Raw genomic sequence first — 7,500 nt, forward strand, 5'->3', positions numbered from 1 at the left:
TCCCGTTCCCCGGGGTAGACCTGGCGTCCTGGGACCATGGGTAGACCTGGTGTCCCGGGCGCCGGGGTAGACCTGGTGTCCCAGAGGCCGGGGTAGACCTGGTGTCGCGGGCCCCGGGGTAGACCTGGTGTCCCGGGACCATGGGTAGACCTGGTGTCCCAGGGCCCAGGGTAGACCTGGTGTCCCGTTCCCCGGGGTAGACCTGGTGTCCTGGGACCATGGGTAGACCTGGTGTCCCGGGCCCCGGGGTAGGCCCTGGGACACCAGGTCTACCCCGGGGAACGGGACAGCAGGTCTACCCCGAGTCCCGGGACACCAGGTCTACCCGGCGCTCGAGGACACCGGGTCTACCCCGGGGAACGGGACACCAGGTCTACCCCGGCCCCCGGGACACCAGGTCTACCCCGGAGCCCCGGACACCAGGTCTACCCCGGCCCCCGGGACACCAGGTCTACCCCGGAGACCCGGACACCAGGTCTACCCCGGCCCCCGGGACACCAGGTCTACCCAGGGCTCTAGGACAACAGGTCTACCCCGCTTCTGGCCGGAGACACCAGGTCTACCCCGTCTTGTGCCGCAGACACCAGGTCTACCCCGTCTCGGGCCGGGGACACCAGGTCTACCCCGTCTCTGGCCGCGGACAGCCGGTCTACCCCGTCTCGGTCCGGGGACACCAGGTCTGCTGGCTCTCGGGCCGGGGACACCAGGTCTTCTCCGGATCTGGCGGGACACCAGGTCTACCCCGGCGCCCGGGACACCAGGTCTACCCCGGAGCCCGGTACACCAGGTCTACCCCGGCGCCCGGGACACCAGGTCTACCCCGGAGCCCGGGACACCAGGTCTACCCCGGCGCCCGGGACACCAGGTCTACCCCGGAGCCCCGGACACCAGGTCTACCCCGGCCCCCGGGACACCAGGTCTACCCCGGCGCCCGGGACACCAGGTCTACCCCGGCGCCCGGGACACCAGGTCTACCCCGGAGCCCGGGACACCAGGTCTACCCCGGAGCCCCGGACACCAGGTCTACCCCGGCCCCCGGGACACCAGGTCTACCCCGGCGCCCGGGACACCAGGTCTACCCCGGAGACCCGGACACCAGGTCTACCCCGGCCCCCGGGACACCAGGTCTACCCCGGGCTCTAGGACAACAGGTCTACCCCGCTTCTGGCCGGAGACACCAGGTCTACCCCGTCTTGTGCCGCAGACACCAGGTCTACCCCGTCTCGGGCCGGGGACACCAGGTCTACCCCGTCTCTGGCCGCGGACAGCCGGTCTACCCCGTCTCGGTCCGGGGACACCAGGTCTGCTGGCTCTCGGGCCGGGGACACCAGGTCTTCTCCGGATCTGGCGGGACACCAGGACTACCCCGGTCCCTGGGACACCAGGTCTACCCCGGCGCCCGGGACACCAGGTCTACCCCGGAGCCCCGGAAGCCAGGTCTACCCCGGCCCCCGGGACACCAGGTCTACCCCGGAGACCCGGACACCAGGTCTACCCCGGCCCCCGGGACACCAGGTCTACCCCGGAGCCCGGGACACCAGGTCTACCCCGGAGACCCGGACACCAGGTCTACCCCGGCCCCTGGGACACCAGGTCTACCCCGGAGCCCGGGACACCAGGTCTACCCCGGCCCCCGGGACACCAGGTCTACCCCGGAGCCCGGGACACCAGGTCTACCCCGGAGCCCGGGACACCAGGTCTACCCCGGCCCCTGGGACACCAGGTCTACCCCGGCCCCTGGGACACCAGGTCTACCCCGGAGCCCGGGACACCAGGTCTACCCCGGCCCCCGGGACACCAGGTCTACCCCGGAGCCCGGGACACCAGGTCTACCCCGGAGCCCCGGACACCAGGTCTACCCCGGTCCCCGGGACACCAGGTCTACCCCGGAGACCCGGACACCAGGTCTACCCCGGCCCCCGGGACACCAGGTCTACCCCGGGCTCTAGGACAACAGGTCTACCCCGCTTCTGGCCGGAGACACCAGGTCTACCCCGTCTTGTGCCGCAGACACCAGGTCTACCCCGTCTCGGGCCGGGGACACCAGGTCTACCCCGTCTCTGGCCGCGGACAGCCGGTCTACCCCGTCTCGGTCCGGGGACACCAGGTCTGCTGGCTCTCGGGCCGGGGACACCAGGTCTTCTCCGGATCTGGCGGGACACCAGGACTACCCCGGTCCCTGGGACACCAGGTCTACCCCGGCGCCCGGGACACCAGGTCTACCCCGGAGCCCCGGACACCAGGTCTACCCCGGCCCCCGGGACACCAGGTCTACCCCGGAGACCCGGACACCAGGTCTACCCCGGCCCCCGGGACACCAGGTCTACCCCGGAGCCCGGGACACCAGGTCTACCCCGGCCCCTGGGACACCAGGTCTACCCCGGCCCCTGGGACACCAGGTCTACCCCGGAGCCCGGGACACCAGGTCTACCCCGGCCCCCGGGACACCAGGTCTACCCCGGCCCCCGGGACACCAGGTCTACCCCGGAGCCCGGGACACCAGGTCTACCCCGGAGCCCGGGACACCAGGTCTACCCCGGCCCCTGGGACACCAGGTCTACCCCGGCCCCTGGGACACCAGGTCTACCCCGGAGCCCGGGACACCAGGTCTACCCCGGCCCCCGGGACACCAGGTCTACCCCGGAGCCCGGGACACCAGGTCTACCCCGGAGCCCCGGACACCAGGTCTACCCCGGTCCCCGGGACACCAGGTCTACCCCGGAGACCCGGACACCAGGTCTACCCCGGCCCCCGGGACACCAGGTCTACCCCGGGCTCTAGGACAACAGGTCTACCCCGCTTCTGGCCGGAGACACCAGGTCTACCCCGTCTTGTGCCGCAGACACCAGGTCTACCCCGTCTCGGGCCGGGGACACCAGGTCTACCCCGTCTCTGGCCGCGGACAGCCGGTCTACCCCGTCTCGGTCCGGGGACACCAGGTCTGCTGGCTCTCGGGCCGGGGACACCAGGTCTTCTCCGGATCTGGCGGGACACCAGGTCTACCCCGGTCCCTGGGACACCAGGTCTACCCCGGCGCCCGGGACACCAGGTCTACCCCGGAGCCCGGGACACCAGGTCTACCCCGGCGCCCGGGACACCAGGTCTACCCCGGAGCCCCGGACACCAGGTCTACCCCGGCCCCCGGGACACCAGGTCTACCCCGGAGACCCGGACACCAGGTCTACCCCGGCGCCCGGGACACCAGGTCTACCCCGGAGCCCGGGACACCAGGTCTACCCCGGAGCCCGGGACACCAGGTCTACCCCGGCGCCCGGGACACAAGGTCTACCCCGGAGCCCGGGACACCAGGTCTACCCCGGCGCCCGGGACACCAGGTCTACCCCGGAGACCCGGACACCAGGTCTACCCCGGCCCCCGGGACACCAGGTCTACCCCGGGCTCTAGGACAACAGGTCTACCCCGCTTCTGGCCGGAGACACCAGGTCTACCCCGTCTTGTGCCGCAGACACCAGGTCTACCCCGTCTCGGGCCGGGGACACCAGGTCTACCCCGTCTCTGGCCGCGGACAGCCGGTCTACCCCGTCTCGGTCCGGGGACACCAGGTCTGCTGGCTCTCGGGCCGGGGACACCAGGTCTTCTCCGGATCTGGCGGGACACCAGGTCTACCCCGGTCCCTGGGACACCAGGTCTACCCCGGCGCCCGGGACACCAGGTCTACCCCGGAGCCCGGGACACCAGGTCTACCCCGGCGCCCGGGACACCAGGTCTACCCCGGCGCCCCGGACACCAGGTCTACCCCGGCCCCCGGGACACCAGGTCTACCCCGGAGACCCGGACACCAGGTCTACCCCGGCGCCCGGGACACCAGGTCTACCCCGGAGCCCGGGACACCAGGTCTACCCCGGCGCCCGGGACACCAGGTCTACCCCGGAGCCCGGGACACCAGGTCTACCCCGGCGCCCGGGACACCAGGTCTACCCCGGAGCCCGGGACACCAGGTCTACCCCGGCGCCCGGGACACCAGGTCTACCCCGGAGACCCGGACACCAGGTCTACCCCGGCCCCCGGGACACCAGGTCTACCCCCAGACCCGGACACCAGGTCTACCCCGGCGCCCGGGACACCAGGTCTACCCCGGAGCCCGGGACACCAGGTCTACCCCGGAGCCCGGGACACCAGGTCTACCCCGGCGCCCGGGACACAAGGTCTACCCCGGAGCCCGGGACACCAGGTCTACCCCGGCGCCCGGGACACCAGGTCTACCCCGGAGACCCGGACACCAGGTCTACCCCGGCCCCCGGGACACCAGGTCTACCCCGGGCTCTAGGACAACAGGTCTACCCCGCTTCTGGCCGGAGACACCAGGTCTACCCCGTCTTGTGCCGCAGACACCAGGTCTACCCCGTCTCGGGCCGGGGACACCAGGTCTACCCCGTCTCTGGCCGCGGACAGCCGGTCTACCCCGTCTCGGTCCGGGGACACCAGGTCTGCTGGCTCTCGGGCCGGGGACACCAGGTCTTCTCCGGATCTGGCGGGACACCAGGTCTACCCCGGTCCCTGGGACACCAGGTCTACCCCGGCGCCCGGGACACCAGGTCTACCCCGGAGCCCGGGACACCAGGTCTACCCCGGCGCCCGGGACACCAGGTCTACCCCGGCGCCCCGGACACCAGGTCTACCCCGGCCCCCGGGACACCAGGTCTACCCCGGAGACCCGGACACCAGGTCTACCCCGGCGCCCGGGACACCAGGTCTACCCCGGAGCCCGGGACACCAGGTCTACCCCGGCGCCCGGGACACCAGGTCTACCCCGGAGCCCGGGACACCAGGTCTACCCCGGCGCCCGGGACACCAGGTCTACCCCGGAGCCCGGGACACCAGGTCTACCCCGGCGCCCGGGACACCAGGTCTACCCCGGAGCCCGGGACACCAGGTCTACCCCGGCCCCCGGGACACCAGGTCTACCCCGGGCTCTAGGACAACAGGTCTACCCCGCTTCTGGCCGGAGACACCAGGTCTACCCCGTCTTGTGCCGCAGACACCAGGTCTACCCCGTCTCGGGCCGGGGACACCAGGTCTACCCCGTCTCTGGCCGCGGACAGCCGGTCTACCCCGTCTCGGTCCGGGGACACCAGGTCTGCTGGCTCTCGGGCCGGGGACACCAGGTCTTCTCCGGATCTGGCGGGACACCAGGTCTACCCCGGTCCCTGGGACACCAGGTCTACCCCGGCGCCCGGGACACCAGGTCTACCCCGGAGCCCGGGACACCAGGTCTACCCCGGCGCCCGGGACACCAGGTCTACCCCGGAGCCCCGGACACCAGGTCTACCCCGGCCCCCGGGACACCAGGTCTACCCCGGAGACCCGGACACCAGGTCTACCCCGGCGCCCGGGACACCAGGTCTACCCCGGCGCCCGGGACACCAGGTCTACCCCGGAGCCCGGGACACCAGGTCTACCCCGGCGCCCGGGACACCAGGTCTACCCCGGCGCCCGGGACACCAGGTCTACCCCGGAGCCCGGGACACCAGGTCTACCCCGGCGCCCGGGACACCAGGTCTACCCCGGAGCCCCGGACACCAGGTCTACCCCGGCCCCCGGGACACCAGGTCTACCCCGGAGACCCGGACACCAGGTCTACCCCGGCGCCCGGGACACCAGGTCTACCCCGGAGCCCGGGACACCAGGTCTACCCCGGCGCCCGGGACACCAGGTCTACCCCGGAGCCCGGGACACCAGGTCTACCCCGGCGCCCGGGACACCAGGTCTACCCCGGAGCCCCGGACACCAGGTCTACCCCGGCCCCCGGGACACCAGGTCTACCCCGGAGACCCGGACACCAGGTCTACCCCGGCGCCCGGGACACCAGGTCTACCCCGGAGCCCGGGACACCAGGTCTACCCCGGCGCCCGGGACACCAGGTCTACCCCGGAGCCCCGGACACCAGGTCTACCCCGGCCCCCGGGACACCAGGTCTACCCCGGAGACCCGGACACCAGGTCTACCCCGGCCCCCGGGACACCAGGTCTACCCCGGAGCCCGGGACACCAGGTCTACCCCGGAGCCCGGGACACCAGGTCTACCCCGGCCCCTGGGACACCAGGTCTACCTCGCGCCGGCGGGACTTAGTCAAATAGCGGCGGGTGCCGGGTAGACCTGTTGTCTCGGCCGGCTGCGGAAGTTCACCAAGGGGTCGCTGTTGTCGGCTGCCTCCGGCTGCCTCATCGTAGACTGCGGCCTGAGGCGGCGCCCCTTCCCGGTCGATCTCCATCGGTCCTCTTGGAGGCCTCGGCGGCTTGGGACTTATCTGCCCGTATTATGGGAGCGAGGTGACGGGCCGCATCCCCGTAGGTTGGCTGAGGCTGTGCCTACGTTTAAGGCGGAGAGGAGCAGCCGCACTCAGATGGCCGGCAAAGGGAAAAAGCCAGTGTTCCGCCTAGCCGGGGCGAGTCTCCTTGTGGCTCGGCTCCGGCTCCCGTCCCTCCCGGGGAAGTTGGCACAGTGAGAGCGAGGCCGAGAGAGAAGGGCTGAGAAAAGACGGACCGGATCCCCCCGAGAGACCGAGAGAGAAGGGCTGCGAGCGGAGGGGCCGGTTCCCCCGGGAGGCCGAGAGATTGAGAGAGAGAGAGAGAGAGAGAGAAGGGGCCGGATTCCCCCCGGGATGCCGAGAGAGAAGGGCTGCCGAGCGGAGGGGCCGGATTCCCCCCGGGATGCCGAGAGAGAAGGGCTGCCGAGCGGAGGGGGCCGGTTTCCCCCGGGATGCCGAGAGAGAAGGGCTGCCAGCGGGGAGGGGCCGGTTTCCCCCCGGGATGCCGAGAGAGAAGGGCTGCCGAGCGGAGGGGCCGGATCTCCCCCCGGGATGCCGAGAGAGAAGGGCTGCCGAGCGGAGGGGCCGGATCTCCCCCCGGGATGCCGAGAGAGAAGGGCTGCCGAGCGGAGGGGCCGGATCTCCCCCCGGGATGCCGAGAGAGAAGGGCTGCCGAGCGGAGGGGCCGGATCTCCCCCCGGGATGCCGAGAGAGAAGGGCTGCCGAGCGGAGGGGCCGGATCTCCCCCCGGGATGCCGAGAGAGAAGGGCTGTGAAAGGCGATTCGAGAGAGCCGCTTGGCGGGCGAGGCGGCGGCGCCTCGTCCCTTTTGTGCCTGGCCTTAAGCCGGGGCCCACTCGGCGGGCACTGTTTCGGGCCGTCCGCCCGCCCGGTGAAGCTGCGGAGCCGGGGTCGGGGCGCCCCGTCCCCGGGCCGCCTCGTTGAAGCCGTCCCCCTTCCTCGGCCTTAAGCCGGGGACCCGCGTTGGCGGGCGGAGTTTTTCGGAGTTGACGGACCCGGCACCCGACAGAGAGAGAGAGAGAGAGAGAGTCCGAGAGCCCCCCGGACCTTTCCCGGGCGAGGCGGCGGCGCCTCGTCCACCTCGGTCGCGGGCGCATCGACCGAGCCCCTTGGGCCGGGCGGGCTGGGTTGCCACGCGGGTCCGCGTTTTTTCTTTTTTTTCCGCGGTTTAGGCGCGCCGGTGCGCGGGCAGAGAGTGGGGGCGCCCGCCCG

Source organism: Zonotrichia albicollis, unplaced genomic scaffold, assembly GCF_047830755.1.
Source record: "Zonotrichia albicollis isolate bZonAlb1 unplaced genomic scaffold, bZonAlb1.hap1 Scaffold_135, whole genome shotgun sequence".
In the NCBI taxonomy this organism is placed as follows: Eukaryota; Metazoa; Chordata; class Aves; order Passeriformes; family Passerellidae; genus Zonotrichia; species Zonotrichia albicollis.